Source organism: Falco punctatus (assembly GCF_963210335.1).
Source record: "Falco punctatus genome assembly, chromosome: 8".
In the NCBI taxonomy this organism is placed as follows: domain Eukaryota; kingdom Metazoa; phylum Chordata; class Aves; order Falconiformes; family Falconidae; genus Falco; species Falco punctatus.
Window position 1 is genome coordinate 4,009,758 of NC_137588.1, and position 22,622 is coordinate 4,032,379.

Genomic DNA, 22,622 nt, shown 5'->3' on the forward strand with positions numbered 1-22,622 from the left:
CTGTAGTCACATAACATGGCACCAGACCTGAGACAGTAACTCCGGATGAGCAGCGGATCCTACTTGTTTGGGACAAAGCACTCAACTAACAGCACTGCACCTCTTCCATCACGCAGCAAGCTCATCTTAGGCTGCAGCAGAGTTCATGAGACTTGGTTGCCAAGGAGCAACGCGTTGCTCAGTTTCTGAGGTCACTTCAACCCCACCAAAAGCTCTGCCAGGAGCTGGAAGCACTCTCATCCTGAAAGCAGCGCAGGAGGCATCTTACCCAGGGGCTTGCAGAAGGGAGGGGACCTACCTCATTAATCAAGTGTAGCCTAGTATAAGGTTATGGCTTTAGTTCTCAATTGATGTCTAGGCATGCAAGGGGAAACACTGAAGCCTTATTAGCAACTACCTTCTGTGAAGCAGAAGCCCCTGTAGCAGCCTGCTGTATATACTTAGAAGCCACTGAACCATGGAACGTCAAAAACAACAGAAAACACTTGTTTTGTAGGATTTACTGTATTAGTTTCTCAGAAGGAGATTCACCGTGTGTTTTGACAAAAAACTGTCTTTACCTGAAAATAAATATCAGGATCCAATTGATAGACCCCATTCTATCGCAGGCTTAGGGGAGCAGGTAGGCAGCCGCTGAAGGTTCACTGCAAAGGCACGTTACAGTAATCTGCAGCAGCTCTAGCCTGACATTTGTGGGCTAAATGTTCAAAGTGCCTGTACACATGTGCACAAACACAAACAGGTATGTGTTCCTCTGCAATTTGGAAAAAAACATTCAGGTAGATTAAAAACCAGCGTAGTAAAAACCTGCCTCAAGTCCGAATATAAAAAATCTGGGAAAGGACTTGAAACTCAGGCTGGGCTGACCAAGCCTTCAGCCTCACACAGCCTTAACTCTAGCAGGGATCTGAAGGACTCACAAGCCCTTTGCCACATCTCCCCTCCGATGCAGCAGGCTACCAGGCAGGCTGCAGCTTGGCAAGAGAAAGCATGAAGGAAACCACTACTGATTTTAGAAAGCGATACCAGGGCTGCAAAACCTGGCCCCCACCGTCTGCTTGGTTGCTTGGCCACCTGTGAGAAGTACCAGCTCACCTGCCCCTGTTCATCTGAGAAGTCAGAGGGGAAAAAAAGCCCTCTCTGCCTAACATACATCTTTGATTTAGAGGGAGAAAAGAATGACTTAATGTCTTTAAAAAGACCCAGCAATCTTCATCACTCTTCTTGGGATGCCTGCACACACTAGAGAGCCTGCAGGTTGGCCTCAGCAGCAAGCAAAGAAATATTACTTAGAAAAAAATTAAAGAGAGGCTCAAGCTGTGATGCTGGATTTGCCTTTTAAAAAATCCCTCAGCATGGCAGGTATTTGGATATTGGTCGTTCCTGTGCACACCTGGAAACGCAACAAATCTGCGTTACTTTTCTGCTTCTGTAATTCCAGCGAGCAGGTGTTAGACATGCTGCGAGGTCATTTGGTATTCTGTTTTTCTGCTTCTAGCTGGCTTGTGTATTTACGTTTCTTACCTGTGCATGAAGGGTTTTTCATTTCCCAGGGGGCTGCAGGCAGCTGCCTGTGCAGGGCCGGACCTGCTGAGCCTGCCTGGTACTGGGGAGGAAAGAAGGGACTTGCCTGTCAGGAGCCCATTTCGAGCAGAGAAAGTGTCCCAAAGTGGATTCACATGAAGGTTTTTCACCGGCTGCAGTAGGTGCTAGAGTTTTCCCACGATGGATTTAATCTTCCTGTATGAGCTGTGCCAAAATGCTATGCTGTCAAATGTATCAAAAATAACATAAACATCACAGCAGCTGTAAAGCACAAAAAGGGGGAATCAGAACAAGGGGAGAGGGGCCTCTCTGAATTAAGTGAAGAACTATCATTTGTCTTCCCATCAAGCTTGTTTGGTCAGTAGCTCATGTATTTTACATTTGATAGCAAACATGGTAGTCATTTCCACAACAGCCATATCACAGACATAAATACACCAAGTCGAATACACTCACCAGAGGTAGGTACACTCACCAAACAGCTACAAGGCGAGCATTAAACTAGGGCTAAACCTGTCTGACATCAGGACGTGGAGAGCAGGCACCACAGTGACCTGAAAAAAGCAGAAGCTGCAGGGTGGGTGGGTAAGATCTTGGTGCCACCAAAACCTGGCGGGAGGTTGTAGTGGACCTCCTTAGCCAGCAGCTGGCCAGGCTTTCTGATCTCTGCCCTGCTCCTCTGCCCGGAGGGGCTGAGCTGGCTCCCTTCTGCAGCAATGGAAATGCAACCTGCTGATGAAAACAGGGCTGGGTGGCTTCCCGGCAGCCGGAGTGCAGTCTGGGGCACCCATTGCCCCTCTCACGTTACCCAGGACTAGCCCAGAGCTCACGGGGAGCCTGCCAGGCAGCAGAAACAGGTCTTGAAAGCCAGGAGCCCCCTGTGGGGGCTCGGCACGGGCTGCCTCGCTGCCCGCCGGCAGTGCATCTCAGCCGGGGGACAGCAGTGGCAGGAGATGCAGCCAGCGCTCCGGGCTGCGCACCTGGGGCAGCGCGCAGCACTCTATCACGGCTTGTCGCAGCTCGTGCCGTGCTGCTGCACAGCTGTGTTGCAGCATATGCCTATACTCAGTTCTGCATTATGCAGGGTTTTACGCGTCTATTCAGTTCTGCTTTACCCCCACGCAAGTCTCCTACTGGAACGGCTCCCTGGAGCACTACGCAGAGGTGGCTGCCACCAAGCCAGTTCCTCAGTACGTCTGCGGTGGTTTTGCATGCCGAGGAGCAGCCCCACCAGCCTCGGCCAAGGGCCTCCTTCACAACTTTCTTGCTAAAGTCTGCCTGGAGCAAAGATCGGCCCTGCTGGAGCGGGTGGCTTCAGACTCCCTTAGTAGCTCTTTCTAACCAAGCTTTCCTGGGAGAGGCTGTTCTCCCGCATTCCTTCCAAGTGATAGCAAAGCTGAATCAGATGTGACTTACAGCGATGACTATTAGCTTCCTAACAGCCCTACTGTTCTTTCTAAAGGCCACCCCAAACAACCATCTCCTTTTTTAGGAAGAGCAATTAGCACCTAAACTACTAACCATACCCTGACTGCTATGGGTGCCAGAGCTGTGTGCTCATGGGCTCCCATTTCACGCTGCCTATCCAGACAGATGAAATCGTTCTTGCTGCACAGTCACATTCCCCTATCGTTCTCAATTAGTTTGACTTCACTCCGATATTGGCAGAGAACAGCCCATGCTTCTCGACTGCTACTAGGGCCGGAGCAGAAAGATGCTGATCTGATCTAGAACAACCACTGTGCCGGTCTTCTGCATTGCGCTGCCTTTGTTTCCTGCAGAGGCTGTGCTTTTGCATTAAATACTGTCTTCCTTTTAATGTTGCTTAGCTGGGTTTAGCTCTGTGTAAAATGATAACTGCCTTAAAAATAATTTTACAAAAAGCAGCAGCAGCCAATGCTTAGAAGTGATACCTCACCTTCCTCTTTTCTCCTCAGTAAGACATGAATTAAAAGCCAACTCAGGCACACATAAAGGGCTCAAATCATTTTCCCGGTGGAGAGAGGAGAAGATGCTCACCTGGAACCAGTGCAGCACATGGTTTTTGTGGGGATGGAGCAGAGCACCGCTCAAGTATTGCTTTCTGTGCTTTGCCTGTGCCAGCCCAACAGCACCAAAACATCACCCTCTACTTTTGCGGTGGCTGTCAGCCGAGTTGACGATGGTGATAAGCTCCTGCTGCTGCTGCCGAAGCCACTTATTGCTCACTCGAGTGAGAGGCATCACAGGACCTCATTTACCAGTGGGTAAGGTGCATCAGGAGCCCCACTCTGTTCCCGCGCACTTCAGGGAGTAGCTCAGACTCAAGTCCCTGAGCCCTGTCTTTCACATAGGAGTGTTCACAGCCTCGGGAAAGAAGAAACCAGTAAGAAATATTACGCTTTAGAACTTGAATAGGGTTCAGCTGGCTGAAGACAAGCTTCAGAGCCTGCTCCAAAGTCTGTGAAGCTGGTGGTAACGCAGAGACTCCCCATGACTTCAGAGGGATGAAGTCCCAAGGGAAGAGCGAGTCGGTAGCTGACCTGCTTGGCTCGCAGCGCTGGCTGAGAAAGGGAGCTGTAGCACAAATCTCTTTGGTGCCTCAAGTTTCAAGCAAGTCCCCCGACACTGCAGATGCTACAGCAAAGATGAACATGAGGTCCGGGTCTCCCAGGGTTTTTTTGTTGTTTTGCTGAAAGCTGCTGTTACGGGGAGGGGAGCCTCCTCTGCTGATCTGATTTTGCCAAGTGTTTGTGCTTCAGAGTCACTTCATTTAGTTAACAAACAAATTACAAACTCATACAGAATCTTGGCATTTCAGAGCATCCCCCTGCTCATCTATACTCTCCTTGCTAATATTTGCCCATTCCCTTCCCTCTATCCCCAGCCACTCCAATGCTATCAAACCTTCCTCGTCAGACTCTTTTCTTCGACTTTAGGCTGACAAGCAGCATCCTTTGTTGTTCCCCCCTGCAGAATACCAGGATATAAGGGACAAACCACAGCGCTGATACAAATATCAAATTAGCAACAACAAACAGGAGCAGAACCCTTCACACAGGAGTTTCCACAGAAAAGAACAGGGACAAAACAACACGATGTGTTTCTTACTTGCACCAACACACACACACACACACACCGGCTTTGTTAGCAGCCTTATTTTTACAGTCCTCAACCAAGGAACTGAAGCCCCCGAGCACGCTGGTGATTTGTGCTGAGGGCAGAGAACAGCAAAGCAGGAGATCACACACCATTGAGACACTGAGGACAGGCAGAGTAAGCACTTTTGCCATCCAAAGTCTAACAGTTATCTATGTGAAGGGGCTCTCCTTCACTGCTGGGCTGGGCTGGGATGGGTACACACAGCCTGGTTTGCTCAGCTGGTGTGCGGTATGGTTGTCCCTTCATGCCCTAACACCTTGTTCTGCACAAGCACTGAGCTGTGCCTTCAAAATACACATGGTAGAGGTAGGAAAAACGGTGTAAATTAACCCATTTCTTTTAAAAAGCCAAACAAAACTCTCATTAAAAAAAAAAAAAAAAACCACAAAAAACCCTGTTCACAGATTATTATACATGATAGTAACATGATTTGTTACTTTTTAAGTAGGAGTTTGAAGAAGGTTGTCAGCTTACGATTATCCTTTATTAAAATCCTGTAGGTCAATATGGGAATCACTACCCTTTATTGAACAGATAAATTATACATACCCACAAAAATTCATCAGAAACAAAAAGTCAAGGGCTTGTTTCTCCAACTCTCCCAAGATCTTTGAGCATACTGTGTAATACACAGTATATGTGGTTTCCATTATGGAAAAAATGGTTTGTTGACTGTGGCAGGCTGTAATTAGGCTATGATATAAAGCAGGGCCAGTGTAACACTCCGTGTTCGTACACCGTGCATCACAATGGGACCTCAGCCTGGGTTGCCTGTTTCTTGTGCCTGCTGTAATAACCATCATTAACAACAAGAGTGGAGTGGATAGAAAAGCTCGTTTCTTTGCATATAGTATACAAAGTCAGCCTATGAGTTCCATAAAAAGAAAGTGATGTTACACTGACCCATACTAAACATGAATGGAACTAACGAATGAGCTTCTCTCCAACACTGTATTTGATCAGTGAAATCTAAAAGCATCACAAACAATTCAACCTGGATAAACGGCAGACCTCTGTATAAATAAAATTGGTTTTGAAGATGTTCCATCACAAGGCTTCTAGTACTTTCAGAAACCAGGTAGAGCATGTTTTTTCTAGGGTTTAGAATTAAACACAGTTCCATAAATCTGTAAGCTAGTTGAGCTTGCAAAAATGCAAGTTCGTTTTTATTTTACCTCAACTGGTTTCTACTTTAATGCTGGACTGGCCTCAAATCCCTGAAAGCATTGAAGATACAATCAGCTGCTCTATCTGAGGAAGGCCAGGGACACTTCTAGATGGTGGAGGTTGCAAGAGACTGCTGCCAAACTATCTAAAGGACAGAGTAGTATAGCAGGTACAACGGGAATGGGAAGAAAAAAAATAAAAATAATCAGAGATGCTGTGTAGGAATAGAAAGAGGGACAATGTTGGATCACAGGAGAGCTCATAGAAAAAAAACCCCAAAGATGAGTAGACTCGTGAAAGATCTTGACATTGAAAAGAAGCGTTCCTTGGTCATGCAGGATTTCAAAGAGAGGAGAAGTTACAAGGTCACTGCAGGAAGCTCAACGTAGCTGTGTGTTCTCTGGATTGGAGGGAGGTTTTGTGCATACTAGGATGCAAGAGGAAAAGAGGCTGCAGCAGCCAGCACAGGAGATGTTGAAAGAGATCTTTAGGTGGAAGGAAAGAAAAGAAACATGGTGTTATCTGAGCAGAGCTGTTCTGATCTCTTCTGAAGAACCGGTGAGGAAGCTGGCAAGGAAAGGACACTGCTGGGCTTGTCGCAGTGGCCACACCAGTGAATAGCCCCCAGTGACAGAGAGCCACTTGTCACCAGGGTGAAAGCTTTGGAAGGTCACGGAACCACAGCCTGGCTGGTGGGAAGGTGTGGATAACTGGCTAGCTGAAAAGGGTCACATAGACATAGTCCAGCTGGCTGGAGAAAAATGCACATCGCTCTCAGCTTATCTGAAGTAAAGCAAAATACACTGTCTTTGGCTGTTCTTGTTACACAGTAACAGGAAGATTTCGGTGGGAAAAGAATGTTGCAGATGGGAACAGAAAACTACAGAAGAGAAACTAGGGGCGGGCTTGATATTTAGGCAACTAACCAATAATGAGCTTAACTTTTGTAATATGTATGAGCTAATTATAGCAAGGCATAAAAGGTGACTGTAAGGTACAATAAACGAAGTCTGCTGATCACTCATATTGAGTGACTGTGTCTTCCCTCCGTCGCAACAGGAAGGGACCTCCCAGACCATGTAGTCCCAACCCCCTGCCCTGGGCAGGGCCACCAGCCACGGGAGCAGGTTGCTCCCAGCCCCGGCCCACCTGGCCGTGAACCCCCCCAGGGCCGGGGCAGCCACCACTGCTCGGGGCAGCCTGCCCCAGCGCCTCACGCCCTCACCGGGAAGTTTCCCATCTCTGGCTTTCTTTGCTTTTACTTTGTGAGCAGCTCCCATTCAGATGCTGTGATAAAGCAGGTTTCTCATTTGCATTTTCCAAAATGGGCTGACGTTTTGTTTGCTTTTATTTAAAATTCTTTCCTATGACCTTGGCTGGAGAAAGCCCACAAATTACTTCTGCTATTTGACTTGACTGCTCAGAGGAAGCAGAGGGAGGAGCATTTCAGCCGTTCTCAGCCCGCGCACGTCAGCAGCAGCTGCCCGGTGTCTCCCAGGTTTCAGCTTCAAGAACTCAGCCTTCCCAGCAAGCCAGTTGGATAAGAAAAAACACAGTATAGATAGGAAATAGAACATCGCGTGTGTCTAATTACTGTTCCTCTGCTGCCCTAACAATTAAGAGCAATACAAAACGATCTGTGGGCTGTCACCCTTGCACCCTGACTCTGTGTGTATTCTGAAGGGTTGATTTCACACTCAGGGGGGCACACGGCACACGAGAAAACAAAGACCCCTATTTTTTCCAAAGCAGCAACTGATTGTGAAAGCCCTTGCAGCAGTTTGTTACAGCCTGTGTCACTGAAAATGCTGCCAAACATTCAAAAGAGACAAGCAAAGATCTGAAAGACCTGCAGAAAATAAAGCCAATCATCAGGGCTGGGATTTTCCAAGGGAAATTAAGTGGGACAACCTTACTGAAAAGCGGACCTAAAACGCTGTTAATATTGCTGTCTTGCTGTGAGCAAATTAACTTTTGTGTGACTTAGAATAGACCTGACAACTCCATATGTGATCTGAAATAGTTTCGTAGAATGCCAGACTCTTTCATTCGCATCCATTAAGAAGGTTTTCTGCCTTCTGCAGCCTAACCACAGGCAAGGGGCAACGCTAATGAGGGAGGGGCTGAGCGAGGGGCTGAGGCTCCCAAGCACAGACGTCAGGTGTGAAAAAGCAAGGCTGGGTGTCACGGATGCAGTGCTTCATAGGAGGATGTACAAGATATATTTTCTATTGAAAACCCTACCCTCTTTGTTCAAGGAAGTCTAAGTGGTTTCACCTCTCTGTTGCAAACAATTCACTTCCTCCTCCTCCTCCTCCTCCTCGCAGGAGGAAGCTGCGGGGATTTTAGGCAGAACGTTAACCCCAGAGAGAGGCCACCTCTGAAATACACCTACATGCACGAGTCACTCACGGCTGCCTCAGAAACACCGGTTTTCTGGCTGACCTATTTCTGGCTTCGGCAAAGGAGAAGAAGAAAAACAACCCACCACTGATTTTGCAAGTAGTTGTTCTGTGGAATAAACCAGACAAAACCTGGTGTTTATTTTGCTTCCTGGGGATCTGTCAGAGAGGTCAGTGGAGAAGTTACAGAGATTTAGAACACGACATAAAGAGAACTTGCTTTCAGTTCAAGAGGTTGATACTTCCTAAAGCTACCCACCTGCCCCAGATTTCCCCTTCCTGCAAGAGTTTGATAGAAAAATAAATCTTATAAAGGCCAAACCCCGTGAATTACAAAGTGCCTTTGATTCCCCAGAGGAGGGGTTTAGAGGAGGCTCTCAAAGACTGACGATAAGTGATAACCCTCTGTGCAGGCTCCCAGCATGAAAGATGGCCACAAGCATCCTCGAGCATCCTCTCTCAGTGGCACTGTCTTCCTCCTTTCACAACCCCTGCCCTTGCCTCCGCTCAGCTCGCTCCCACTCCTGCTGCCACACAGCAACGAGCCCTACCTTAGCCCACCCTGAAGCAGCCGGGGTGTCCTCTCCTGGAAAGCTGCTCTGTGCTAACCAGTTAGAGAAAAGCTGCTCCCGAGCCCCTGGATGGGCAACTGAGCTGATCTCTCCTGCAGCAACCATGGCTTTGCCCCGCTGGAGGCTCCGTGGAGGCAGAAATGCTGGGCTGGAAGCAGATGGGTACCTCTGGCCCCTGCAGACCCTCCGTGCCACACCAGTGCTGGGTGCAGGGCTCCAGGGAGGCACCGGCACAAAGGGGCTGGCTGGGGCAGGCAGAGGGGAGCAGACATCATTTCTGCCAGGTTTCAAAGGCTCTGACTTTTAATACTTGGTTTTGTGAAGGGTGGAGGCAGAAAAGCAGAGGTTGTTTGTAAGATGTAGTTTCCCAGACAGGTGCAGCGCTGCTGGGGATTACATTTACCTCAGGTGTAAGTCATTAGGCTTAGCAAATGGAAACACTGAGGGTCTTGTGCATTAACCGAGAATCACGGCACTGGCTGCAGTCATCTTAGAAAGAAGAAAACAAGTGACATCTGCCCACGCAGAGCAAAGTCAAATGGGAAGCAGGAGACAAAACCATGACAACACCCAGCAGCTAATTTATGGGTTTTTTATCAGGACAAGATGAATGCAAGAGCAGCCAGGCTGGGTGAGAGGAGAGGTCTTTCCAGTGCTCTTCCCTGTCCCTGGCAGTAGCCACCGTGTGGAGACTGGGAAAGCGTGCAGCAAAACTTCCCCAGAAGATTTTATCTGAGGGTTTGAGGAGCTGACGCCTCCCTCTGAGCCTATAAGCAGAGGGCTGGAAATGCCAACGTGCTGACTCAAGTCTTGTGCTGGGAAGCATGGAAGTAAAATGCCCTTTGAGGCCAATCCGAGAGGAAAAGCTGAGGTTTAGGACTACAACGAAGCCTTGTGCAGTGGCCCTGTGGCAAGGAGGCATGCAGAAGAGGCAGGCACCAGGGCAAGTGCAATCATTGCCCAGCCCATGCTTTGCTCAGCAAGTGTCCCGGCCACAGCTGATGCAGCTGAGTGCGTGTCTCGGGGGGTAGGTGCAGGAGAGGGGCTCGCAGGACACCCTGCTCCTATTCCTGTGTCTGCCTCAGGAAGCCAAGCCCAGCCACCGTGACCTCCCCACGGTTAACACAAGAAAGCTCAAACGGAGCAGGAAAAAGTTGATCAATTTGTGGTGAAAAAGAGGCACGTCACTCACACAAGAAAAAACATGATGGGACAATCAGTTGTCGTTAATGAAGCCCTGGATAAAAGAGATGAGGAAGCAGAACAGCATGCTCTCACCTGGCTCCTGCAATTACACAGCCAGAAATATTAAGCATAATTAGGCAGAGACACCTATTTCTGGAGGTAGGAAAATGCAGCGGAGTGCCTAAAGTCAGCTCCTCTAAGAGAGCGGGGAGAGGGGCTCCGGAGAGCAAGCGCACTGCCTGGGAGGCACTCGCGATGGCTTGCCACGCTCTCCTCGTGGCCCCCAGGGAGGACGTCTTGCATCCAGGGGGCACAGCGATGCAGGAGAATCCACAAGCTTTGGCAGCAGAATTATTGAAGATTTCATAACCCAGGGCCTTTTCCCATGCCTGGGGGGAAAATGCTTGCTCAGCACCTAGCAATCAAGCCTGCCAGCCGGACCTGTCAGGTATGTTTGGTATTCGGAGAGGTGAGGAGGGAGTTCAGAGGGGCTGCAGAAACAGCAGTTTCTCCCTAGCCAGAGGCTGTGTCTGCCAGTGAGATGATGAAAGAACATCCAAGCTGAAAACAAAGGCGGCTAGGTGGGAAATTCCCGCCCCCCCCCCCCCCCCCCCCCCCGTTGTAAGTGTAAAGAGCCTTTTCCTAGTAGGAAAAGGCAGGGAAAGGAGATACAAAAAAGTTCTCATCACCTCCTAAGCAGACTTTTTCTCAGCAATTCAGACCCAGAAACTCCCCTTCAAATATTCCCTCTCGGAAACTGGAGCTGTAAAGCCTGCAAAGGAATTACGCATCTCACCTAGGAATGCAAGGAACCTGTGGAGCGGGATGCTGGGAGGCAAGAGAGACCGCCCAGGCCATCTGTGCCATCACCAGGTGCCTCCCTGTCCTAAAGCTGCCTGTGAAGAACCCACCCGGCACGAGGCAGATCTGAGTAGAGGCTTCTGCACACAGCGAATGGAGATATCCCAAGGATCAGCATCCCTGACCGTCCTGTATCCTCTTACACCTGCTTCTCTTAGGAGAAGCCTACCTCTGCCATGGCATTTTCCTCCTCAAAGAACTACCTCTCCTTAGATCAGCACTGGCATTATAGTGCTGTGAAATACGGGACGTATCTGAAGGGTCCCCTCTGCTCCATGTTGGTTCTGAGTGCTGAGGACCGAGCGCGGCATTCTCTGCCTGCTGGGGCCAGATCCGTCACCTGCGGCTGGATCCCGGCTGTCAGTCCCAGGGGGTGCAGTGCTGCTCCACCCGCCCCCCCCCCCCCCCCCCCCGACCAAACCTTTCAGGAAGGTCTTGGTCGCTGGTGGTGTCTGCTTACTCACTGGCCCTCAGGGGCTTTCTGAGCTGATGTCAAACCAAATTCTCATATATATGTCACGCAGGAAATTAATCTGACCGCATCAGTGATTTAGTTTGGTCATTGCTGCCATGCAACAAACATGGGAAGCTGCTTGAGGAAGGGGTAGATGACCAAGATTTGAAGCATCTCGGGATTGGTACTGCCATATATCCTTTGTGACCGGCCAGCCTGTCCTGGCACACGCCTGCATCTACTGGCTGCGGGTGCAAGCTGGATAAAAAGACACTGGAAAGACAGATGAGGGTCATTTTGACAGAGGCTTGGTTTAGGCCTTACTGCTTCCTTTTGCTGCCACCGTTTCTAGTCTGACCCACCAAAAAATGGACTATTGAAGACAATAAATGTACCACAGCCAAGCAGGGTATGGAACTGGGAAGGCAGAGGGACGAACATTTGATTATGGTGGAATCAGAGAGATGTGGCCCTGCAAATATTCCTGCACAAAACCTGCTCCTGCAAGAGTGAAAATCAGTATTTGCAGAAAACTCCTATGCTCTACATACATCACAAGCACATTGTGCTGGTCCTTTTCGTGGACCTTTTCCCCCACTCTCCCAAACACCCTTGTGCTTACTGTAGGGTGCAGTCTGAGGCTGATGAGTAGTTGAAGTCTGGCCCTCTCTTGGGTCTTCATACCATAGCGGCCAGCATGAGTCAGCTACCACAGGGCAATCCAAATCCCAGTCTGGATGGAGAAGGAGTCACAAGGGTCATTAGGACTGCTGCCTCCAGGTCATCCTGGGGCCTGGACACCCGTGCTGGCTCAGCCCTATACCACGGAGAAGTGTGGGATCACCACAGTCATGGCCCAGATGTACAAGTTATGCATGGGGTAGTAATTCACTTCACACTTACATGGGTGAAATCAAACACAGGGGTGCCTGGGGACCCTTCATGCTGTGGGTGTAAGTCACCCCACATACTACCCCTTCCACGTCCTCAGATGTTTCTCACCCCCCTATTCCTGTGCCCTTGTGCCTCCCTACAACATCATCACTCAACCAAGTCTTACCCAGCGACTAAGACAACCCATTTCTCAGATTGTGCCATTCCCATGTAGGGCAGAAGGACCCTACAGACTGTTTCATGTCTGCATCCTATGGCAAAAACCTATCTGAGAAGTGATAAGATGAGAAAGTTCTTATCAGTTGTTTCCGTGACTGCAGATACCGCCTGCCCAGCACTGTGGTTGCTTTTCCTTTAGAGCTCACAAAGGCTCTAAAGCTATTTTTTTTTCCCCTTGGGAATGAAAATAAATCACTCTGATCAGTTGCTTTTCTTGAGGTGCTACAAAACAAACTACAGTGGAAATGTTATCACTGGTAACAGATTTGGCCTGCAGGACCGTGTGTTCATTTAGATTTTAACATTTAAAAATAGTTTCCTGTGGCACCATGTAAATACAAGGTATGGCCAGCACAAGCAGATACAAATTGTGTGAAGTTATATTACTTGAAGTTACTTATTTCTGCATTTGACAGCTACTGATGAAACCCTGCCTCATTACTCCTCCGTGCATTCAGGACACCAAAGCGACTGAGAGAAGGAAGGGCAAGCAAGAGACATCACTATCTTAATGATTACACCCATGCCTCTATCACACCTACCCGCCATCCAAATATCTGGGAGGAATAAAACATTTACTATCTTGACAAACCAGTTGCTCCTGATTCAAGCACTGCCAGAATACATCAGTCCCTAAGAGCCCAGAGATGCCACCACTGCGATCCCGCTTACCATGCTGCTGTCCCAACCTGCTGACACAGGCTTGATGGGACAGCAAAATGGGGTCTGAATTCATTCTTTTCTTAAAAAAACCCAAAACACAACCAACCAAAAAAGTTCACTTTTTTCTCTGGAAGCTGTGAACTAGAAGGGGGAACCTGCAAATATTTTGTGTCATCCTCAAAAAAAAAAAAAAAATTAATACACCTGCTCAGCTGTATAAATAAGCTAATAATAAACTGGGGAGGAGAGGGAGGAGATGCACTAGAGAGGCTCATGTCTGCTCAAAATTCAAAGCTTGGGGCAGAGAGCCTGCCTACCGGAGCAGAGGCACCCTGAACAGCAGCCGGCCTCCCTGCCTTGCTTTCCACGTGCTGTGGCAGCGGCCGGCGGGATGGGGCCAGTGCTGCAGGAGCAGGTCCTGCTCCCACTCACCCCAGTCCCTGTGCCTGGCACCACTGCCCGCATGGCACCGGCGGGGCTCTGCTAGTCGCACGCTTGCTCGGCTTGCGGGCTGGCAAAACCGGAGCAGATTTAAGCCATATCCCTAGTAGAAGCTATCGTTCCTCCAGATGCCACGTCCTTGCCCTGTAAGGCTATCACAGCTTCTCAAATAATAGGTTTTTCTCCTCTTCCCTCGTCTAGCGAAACAATGCTTTCCTAAAATACAGATACTTTCCTAAAATAGTCAGCTTTAGCCTTGCCTGACACAAAACAGCTCTGGCCATGCAGTTAAACCTTGCTGGACTTGCAACAAACTGAGAGCTGGATCCAGCAAGTAGCAATCAAACAACTTGCCCCCTTAAAACAGAGCCACTAAATAGCAAAATGAAAGCAGCCGATGCTGTTAGAGAGGCTGAGGACAAGCGAGAACCAAGGAAACAAAGACAGCACAGCAGAGATGCTGTGCCCTACCTCGTGAGAGCCTAGAAAGCAAAGCAGGGAGCTGGAGAGGCCAAGAGTTGTCTTTGCAAGGAAAAAGCCTTCAGCACACAAAGCAAGGTGCGCTCAGAAATACAGGGATTTCTCCCTGTGCCCAGCCTGATCAAAGGGCAAAGGCGTGCCTGATCACGGAAAAGAGGAGAGCTATTCTAGCAATTCCCAACAGCACCTAGTTGGCTTGTGTTCCTCACACCATGATTTTCTTGCCCATGCTCTGTCTCCCCAACTGATGGTGCTGCCTGGTATAGCTGGATGACGTCCAGGGGCTGCTGCCTTGTAACAGCATCATTATCTTTAGGGAGATAATGGTACGAGAAGAAGGAAGGGGAGAAGCAGCAACATGAAAGACTGACAGTCAGAGCTCAGAACACATTTTCAGGCCTGGCATTTAGGAAAACTCTATCTGTGATGTGAAGTAAACTGGATCTAGAAATAGAAAAAGAGAAGATACGGAAGCCCGCATCATCAATCTTTGAGACTAGCTTTTCAGAGAAACTAGCTTTTGGGGTCATGGACTTATCTGCCAGGTGGCACATCTTTTTCAACTGAATCCTTACCACAGATGGGCTTTTAGCTGAATTTGTTAAAAAAAAAACCCAACAAAACAAAACAAAAAGAAAAAACAAAACGAAACCCCAAAACCACACATGCAGTCTCTTACGTGTACGTGCAGGAAGAACTGTCAGAGGCTTGTCACTTCATCTCTTCTCTAAAATAGAAGTTCTTTTGTAGCCCTACAAGGAATCATGGTAACAATAGGTCTATCTTACAACAAAAGTTTCTGTTAGTTTGCCTGTTTTTTGGTCTGTCTTACAACAATAGTGTCTTTTAGTTTGTTTGCCTTTTTTGTGTGTATTTTACTTAGTTGTTTTGTGAATCAGAGCGGCTACCGAAAAACAGGGGAAGGGTTTGGTCTGAAGTATCCTACATTCAGAGCAGCAATGGCAATGGTAGGGCATCAAGAGCCCGATCACCGGTTGTCCTGGTTTTGGCTGGGATAGAGTTAATTTTCTTCTCGGCAGCTGACACAATGCGGCGTTTTGGATTTAGTTTGAAAATAGTATTGGTAACACACTGATCATTTTAATTATTGCTAAGTAATGTTTATATTAAGTCAAGGACACTTCAGTTTCTCAGGCCCTGCCAGCGAGGAGGGGCACAAGAAGCCAGGAGGGAGCAGAGCCAGGGCAGCTGACCCGAACTATCAAAGGGCTACTCCATGCCATAGAACATCATGCCCAGTATGTAAACTGGGGGGAGCTGGCCAGGGGATGCTGATCGCTGCTCAGGGACTGAGCAGGCACTGCTCAGCAGGTGGTGAGCGACTGCGTCGTGCATCACGGTTTTTTTCCCTTTTGGGTTTTATTCCTCTCTCTCCTTTTCATTACAATTGCTGTTATTTTATATTTTATTTCAATATTAAATTGTTCTTATCTCAGCCCACAAGCATTACCTTTTCCCCCAGTTCTTCTCCCCATCTCATGGGGGCAGTGAGCGAGCGGCTGCATGGTACCTAGGTGCCAGCTGGGGTTAAACCCCAACAGCTGTGATATACTCGTGGTTCCATATAGGATCATCCCAAATACTTGCTGGAAGCTGCTTTTTTATTCACATTCTGTTTCTTTTTAGCATTTGACAAAAGACAGTACTGCAAAAACTAAAGGTGAAGAGAGAGCGGTCACACTCCTGGCCTCCAGGCTGTCCCCGCAGTCGGCAGGGAATCGCTGTACCTACCCGCTCCTTAGTTAATGCCTCAGTCATTCTTCACACTCCTTTGCAGGAGACGCCAGGGCTTTGAGACAGGTCTGCCAGCAGGTGCACCGGGACTCAAGCACACTGTGAAGGAATACAAACACCAACTAATTAGGTCTATTGTTAAAACAATTTGTTTCTTGCTGGGGCTGAGTCATCTGAAAGTGTTTAAAGGAGAGGTTTCATTTCTGAGGGCAGACTGCCATCTGCACTCGGGAGCTCCTCACCCTCCTCACTCCTCTTTAGATTTAAAGTACAGATCGGCAGCAGAGAAATAATAATAAAGTAAATATCCAAGGCCAAAACTCTGAACTCTTCCTTAGAAAGAGCAGCGTTGGGTGAGATAATCCATGATTTAGCTAGGCGGCATGAGCTCCTAGAATAAACAGCAGCAACGAGATCTGCAGCACACAGCTCATAAAGGTTTATTTCCAAGGAGCACCTGCCCCCAAGAGGGCACTGTGATATTAGAGATATTTCATGGCTTGTGAGCACGGGCCCCCGAGCAGCAGGGCGCGGGATGCCCATCGCTCCGGCCCGGCTGGCCTGCCTCGCTCCGCAGCCGTAAGTCGAGGGGAACACCTGGTTCCTGCTTTCGACGGATTTATTTCCCTTTTAGGGGAACAGGCAGGCAGGAAAGCAGCAAAGAGCTCAGTTTTCTGGAAAGCAAAGCAATAAATAGCATGCAAGGTCTTCTGCTAGTGGTGTGAGCAGATCCGTCCCACTGCCCGCCCAGACCGCCCGTCCTTTTGTCTCTGCATGTGATGAGCCTCCGTTTGCTTTGGCCGTTTTCCTCTCAGTGTCACGGCTAGTTTCTTGCTTGGTTTCTCAGGCAATTACTTCAGACCCCACAAAAGCCTGTCCCCTTAGATGTTGGATGGGGCCTATTCAGCAAACAGACCTTTGGACTCTGTTAGCTGCCTCCAGCCTTGCTCCCAAAGGGCCTGCCCACCTTCTGCTTCAATACACACGTACCTGCACTAACTACCTGCTCCAAGGTTACCTCCTCCTGCCACTTAGAATCTGTCTTTGCTGTCTTTCAAATCTCAGCCTAAACTGTCTTGACAGCTCTGAGGCTTTTTGGCCTGCATGCCTAGCCTGACCTCTCCTTCAGCTCCAGCCCTGCCAGGCTCCATATGGGACTGGCTTGTCCAGGGCCAACCAGACCCGTGGGAGAAGCCATCTCAGTCATTAGCTGATCACCTTCAGGAAGTGTTTTAGCGCACGGCTCTAGAGCAGCTCCTGAAATCAGCCTCTGACAATGTCTATACCATCTAAAGGCATTTAAACATCTGCTCCACAGCCGTAACACTTTGCCATCAACTTGCTTTCCAACTCCATGTACCATAGGTTGTCGTATCCTAATTACAGGCCAAATTCTGCAGTCCTTAATTAGCCACAAATTAGTTGCAATAGGTGCCAGACAACTAAATTGCTTTCTGAATACATAATGCTCCGCGATGAGGTTCTCCACAGGCAGGTGAGTAAATCAGTGTAAGGAATAAATTTAACTATCTTTCGCTTGGGATAGTTAACCACAAAACACTTACCTGCTCTTCTAAGTTAATTATATTTGGATTTAGCAAACGTAACTTGGTGTGGTAAGAAAAGCTTCTCATTTCCCAACTTTTCCTTTGAGCCTCATCGCCACCCAATTCCAACTCCATTCCCACTAACCCAAGAGGCACTTGCTGCAGCTTTTGAAATCCCTGCCTTGCTCAAAGCCTCACGCAAAGCCCTCTCCCTCCCGTCTGACAGCCGACCATGGCGAAACGCCGGCTGGCTCTGCCTGGGAACAGAGGCAGCAGGCACACAAATGCAGTAAGCAAGTCAAGGGGCCGTGGTAGGCGTTTCATCTCTCAGCTACGCAAAGAGATATGTTGATGTGGAGCAACAAGGAGAGCAGAGGAACATCCCCTGGTCTCAGGAGATGCACAGCACGGAGCCGCAGGTCCTTCCTCACCGGCTGCCCCGTGCCAGGGGAGTATCTCAGCAGCTTGCTGGGCTCTTTCCCTGGCCTCAAGGAGCGGCAGGAAGAGCAAGCTGAGGCACTTCGCTCAACCCAGCAGCCTGTCAACACCGCACAGCCCTTCCCTTTGGCTCGCGAGGAGGTTTGGAGGATGTCCCGGGGAAGCGCGCAGGAATCAGCCACTTGGAAGACCAAGCCAAACGTCTGCAGCATGGGCCAAGGAAGAAAAAGCTTCCCAGCTTTTGGAAGAGAGGTGGTGGGCAGGAGCCATCTGAATGAAGACATTATGGAGAGTAACAACTCTGGCCAGGAAAGGGGGGTGGCGAGCTGCCGAGCTGAGTCCCCGCTGTGCCCCAGCTCTCCCCAGCCATGCCTCCCCCTGCGGCTCAGCAGGCGTGCCAGCACCAAAAAGGCAAGCTTGCTTCCCTGCACAGCCGCTTTTCCTTAGCCCTGGCACGCCAGGCACAACGAGGATGGAGGCAGGAGATGTCACTCTTCCTCCTCCCTCTTTCCAAAAGAGTTTTGGTGCAAAGCCTCTCAGTGGCAGACCGCCTGCCAAGGCCTGCTTAGCCCCTTTTGTCTCCCACTCCACTCTAGTTTATTGCCTTCAGGTTTGAGTTTCTTGGCAGGTGCAGCCTGGCGATGCCAGCTGCAGAATCATCTTTGCAGACCAGCCTATTAGCCCTTTCCATCCTTCATCGCCTTTGGCACCTACTGAGGCACTCACAGGCTGTTCCAAGAGGTGCTGGTATGGCCAATTGCCTTTTATACGTTCTCTCCCATGGCTTACAAGCCCATTTTGTGTCCCTCATGTGGTTTAAATTCTCATTTACGTGAAGAGATGTTTCTGGCACACAAGGCATGCTGGCCTCAGGTTTCTCTTTGGTGTCTGAACAACCTCGGTTGATCAAATGAACCTCCACAGAGCTTTCTGGTCTGTGTTCCTCTCATCCTGCTGAATCTCTAGGAGACCTCTGGGAGCCCCATAACCAGCTTCACCAGTTTATTCTGTTTGAGCAAGAGGCTAAGGGCAAGATCTGGTGGCAAACAGCTGCAACGATCACAGCTGCTTCTGAACACCAGGAGCGTGAGGTCCCGGATCTCCTTATCTGCAGAAGGGATAAAACCCCCAAGATCACAAGAGTAGTTTAAACCAACACCAACCCTTGAAACACAAAAGAAAGAAAGAGAAGAAGAAAAATCAGCACATCACCAAGCACAGCTTTCTGACTACGTGTGGCTTTGCCTTTCCCCATTGCCAATGCTGCTGTTGCCACCGGTGAGGAGCCATGAGACCATGGCCAAACCCAGGCTGCAGCTGCACGCACGCATGCTGAGCTTTCCTCAAATGTTCAGAGACAAGCCTTTGCGACTGCTTTTGTACCTTTGACTTTCCAGGTCAGTTTAACAGCAGTGCCTAAAATAACCTCGCAGACAGCTTGATTTTGCAGGAAGGGATCTGGGGCAATGACAGCAGTTCCGCTCCTGAGGCCGCTTGGATTCACATGCTTTTCAAGGGATCTGCCCCATTTTTCCAGCCGCACAGCTACTACACAGGCCAGCAATCAATTACCTTTAAAGAGCTCACTGAATGGGTACTTGGCAAGTAAGGGGCAAATAACATCACCAGAAAAACGGGAGTACTTGCCAATAGTGTCATTTTCTTTCCTGGCTCTGCCCTACCCCACAAGTGACTGTACCTGTTACAAGTGAGCTTCCCCTTGGCTTGTTCCCTCCGGTACTAACACCTACAGCGTGGCATAGCTCCCTGAGACTACAGAAGAGTCCTTGTCTGCAAAATTTTCACCAGCCTTCAGCACCTGCAGCATCCAGATGGATGGAAAACAGTGCTACAAGCAGCGGGTTCCTTTCCAGGCCAGCGCTCTCTCTGAAAGTAAAACAACCATATAAAAAAAGAAATCATAAATCAAATGCAGGATAAAACATGGAAAGCTTTTGTTTCAAGAGTTTTCTTTAGCCATCGCTGTCAGGAAGAGTCTTGGTAACTTCAGTATCTGCTAGGAAAAGTTGTGGTTACCCTTCACGCTATCTACAACTAGGTAGTCAAGCAGAAATATTACTGTTAGTTATTTCTACTTCTCATGCAGCTGTTGCACACATTCACAGGGTGCTAAGTAATAAGGTCTGGCCATAGACTGGCCACAAAGTGGGGAACTGAGGGATTACTTGCCTGGTCTTGAAAGTTACAACTCCTGGGCAAAAATATTCCTGCTTGTATAGAAACAGAGGTATTTAGAGAAATCTCGAGGGCTCTGTGCAAGTACAGAGGTTGTTCTACACATTGTAACTTACAGCTTCATGGCATAAGGTATAAAACTATGGTTTGTTTTGGCTTCTGGAACATTGGCATTAGCAGGAGTTATATTTTGGTACGCTCGTGCCGGTGGGACCCACATTACACTCAGTGGCGTTCGCTCACACGTGAAATCCTTGCCCCAGGGGTCTCAGTCTGCCACCAGATCAATGACAGGCACGCCGAGCCCCCGTGGCCGCTCTGCCCTGTCTGCCCCGAGCCAGCAGGGCTCCCCGCAGCCCTGCCCTGATGGATCAGGTCTCAGAATGCGGGATTTTGGGGGCGATGGGGTCGCAGGGGAGAGGGAGAAGTTCCCAAAGCGCACAGGCTCTAATGGCCCTCCTGTTAGCTCAGTTGTCTGCAGCGCTGTGTGACCGCCGGTATCTCAGTCCAGTGATTGCACCCACGTGCCACCGCACGGAGGCTCAGCAGGAGGGCAGCCACCCAGAAAGGCACCACACAGACAGGTTTGGTTAACCCCTATGTCCAGAGGGCAGACTGGTGATGTCCCAGCTACCAACCACCGCGCAGCCAGGATTTTCCAGCAAGAGAAGACCTAATTATTAGTGAAAAAACCTACGGGATGACACAGAAAGTAAAAAAAAAAAAATCCTTCTCTGTTACACCTCACGACTTATTTTTCTCCGAGCAAAGGTAGAGTATATGGTGTGTTCTATATGTGGTGCAGAAGGTTGGAGACCTTCAGCTGCATTAGCTTCTCAGCAAGGCTGAGCTGCCCCCAGGGGACACGGTACTGTGCAATTGCGTTGCACCCAGGACCCAGGCGAGGTTAACTGGGAGCTCCTCCTGGTTCTGGTGTGAGGTGTTGCCCAGCACAGCCTGGTCTCTGGTGAGCAGTCCAGCCCTGGGCAAGGCAGGGCTCACCCTGGCTGAACTCACCCGGAGCAGTTCGTTAGCTTATGCTGACTGTGAAACAGGGGAGTTTGCTTCTGGGGCACCTGGCAGCTCCCTGGTGTCCCTGTACCACACCGCAGTGAATTTCAGGAGCTGCCCACCCCCTTGGCAGAGGAACTAACCGTGTGTCAGGCTGATGCACGACCATGCCACCAGCACTGGAAAATGTCCCCATAATGAAAACCCTGACGGTGAGCTCCAGTAACTCATACCTCTGCAAACCCGCTCCTCCTGCTCACCTACCAGATTTAACAAACCAGTAATCGACGCCTGGTTTCTAATTACTCTCATTTACAAAAGCCATGGAACAGGTCAGTTCTAAAACACAGTTTTGATGCAAAAAAACGCACCAGAAAGCTCAGAAGCCTTTATATAAACGGATGGTAACTGCGTACCCTGCTAAAGTGTATTGGTGTGACCTAAATATTTATACCACGGGTAGCAGTACTTGCGGTGGAGGGACGGAAAGCACAGGAGGTTTTTTCGTGCATTTTTATACCAATAACTGTTGAGCCAGCAGCTAACAAGGCAAAAATCTGTTTCTCAGAGATCTAAGCACAGCACAAAAAGCTGAGCTCAGATATTTTTCCTCCTCCTCTGCCTGACAGCGTCCTGCCCAACCGAAACCTCTCATTCATGCCTTTTGCTGTCTGCCTTTGGAGTCCTCTGCTGCAGTCCCAGGCCGTGCTGCGAGCTGGGGGTCGGGAGCACAGAGATGCACAGTAACCGTGTCTGCAGCCCTGGCAGCCGAGCCAGCTCACAGAAGTTTAGCCTTGGAGCATACGAGACAAGGAGTGTTTGCTAGGATAGCTGCTCCGTCCCTCTTTTCCCCAGGGCTTTCTTCCCTGTCTCCTTCCAGGCACCGCTGAAGCCCTTCAGCCCCAAGGATGCTCCCGCAGCATCTAGCTGCACAGTGCTTTTTCTGGGCTGAGGGGAGGGCTTACCGAGCCTGGAACTGTCCGCCTCAGCCAAACTGGCTGAAAACCTCCCAAAAGCAGCAAGCTCTCCCCCGGCAGACGGAGAGCCCCCAGCAATGCGGGACTCCACAACATTACTTCCTCACCAGTGCAACGTGGTTCATAGCTGCTGCTTCGGTTTTTCCTCTCTGGTTTGGACATCACCTCTTCTGGTTATGTTATTATAGGGGGCTTTAAATTCCTGTAAATTAGGATTTTACCTATAGGCTTTGGGAACACCTCTATAACATGAAATCCTGTTCCTGTTTTAAAAGATATACAGAGCACAGCCATGCCCCTATAGATAGCACACACCCCTGTCTGCCGGAGCATGTCCGGACAGTGTTTTCGAGAGGTGCTCCGGCAGTCAGCAGGGAAGGGATGCCTGCTTTAAGCATCTTCCCTTGTAAAAATGCCCACATCGGTTCAGTTATGTTCAGCCCCCTCAAAGTCGCCAGCTCCTGTGAAAAGTCCAGCTGCTGAAGTCACTGTGGTTATGACTCACAGGCTAAACAGAAGTGCCAGGAAACCACATGTATGCAGCAAAATGGGCTGCATCTGGCCCACTGATTGCTAGGAGGGATTTTTTTTTTGTTTTGTTTAAGTAACAGCAGTTTCAGTATGGGAACTTCTGGAAATAGCTTCTTTCTGATCCGTTTCAGAAGTAAGAAATC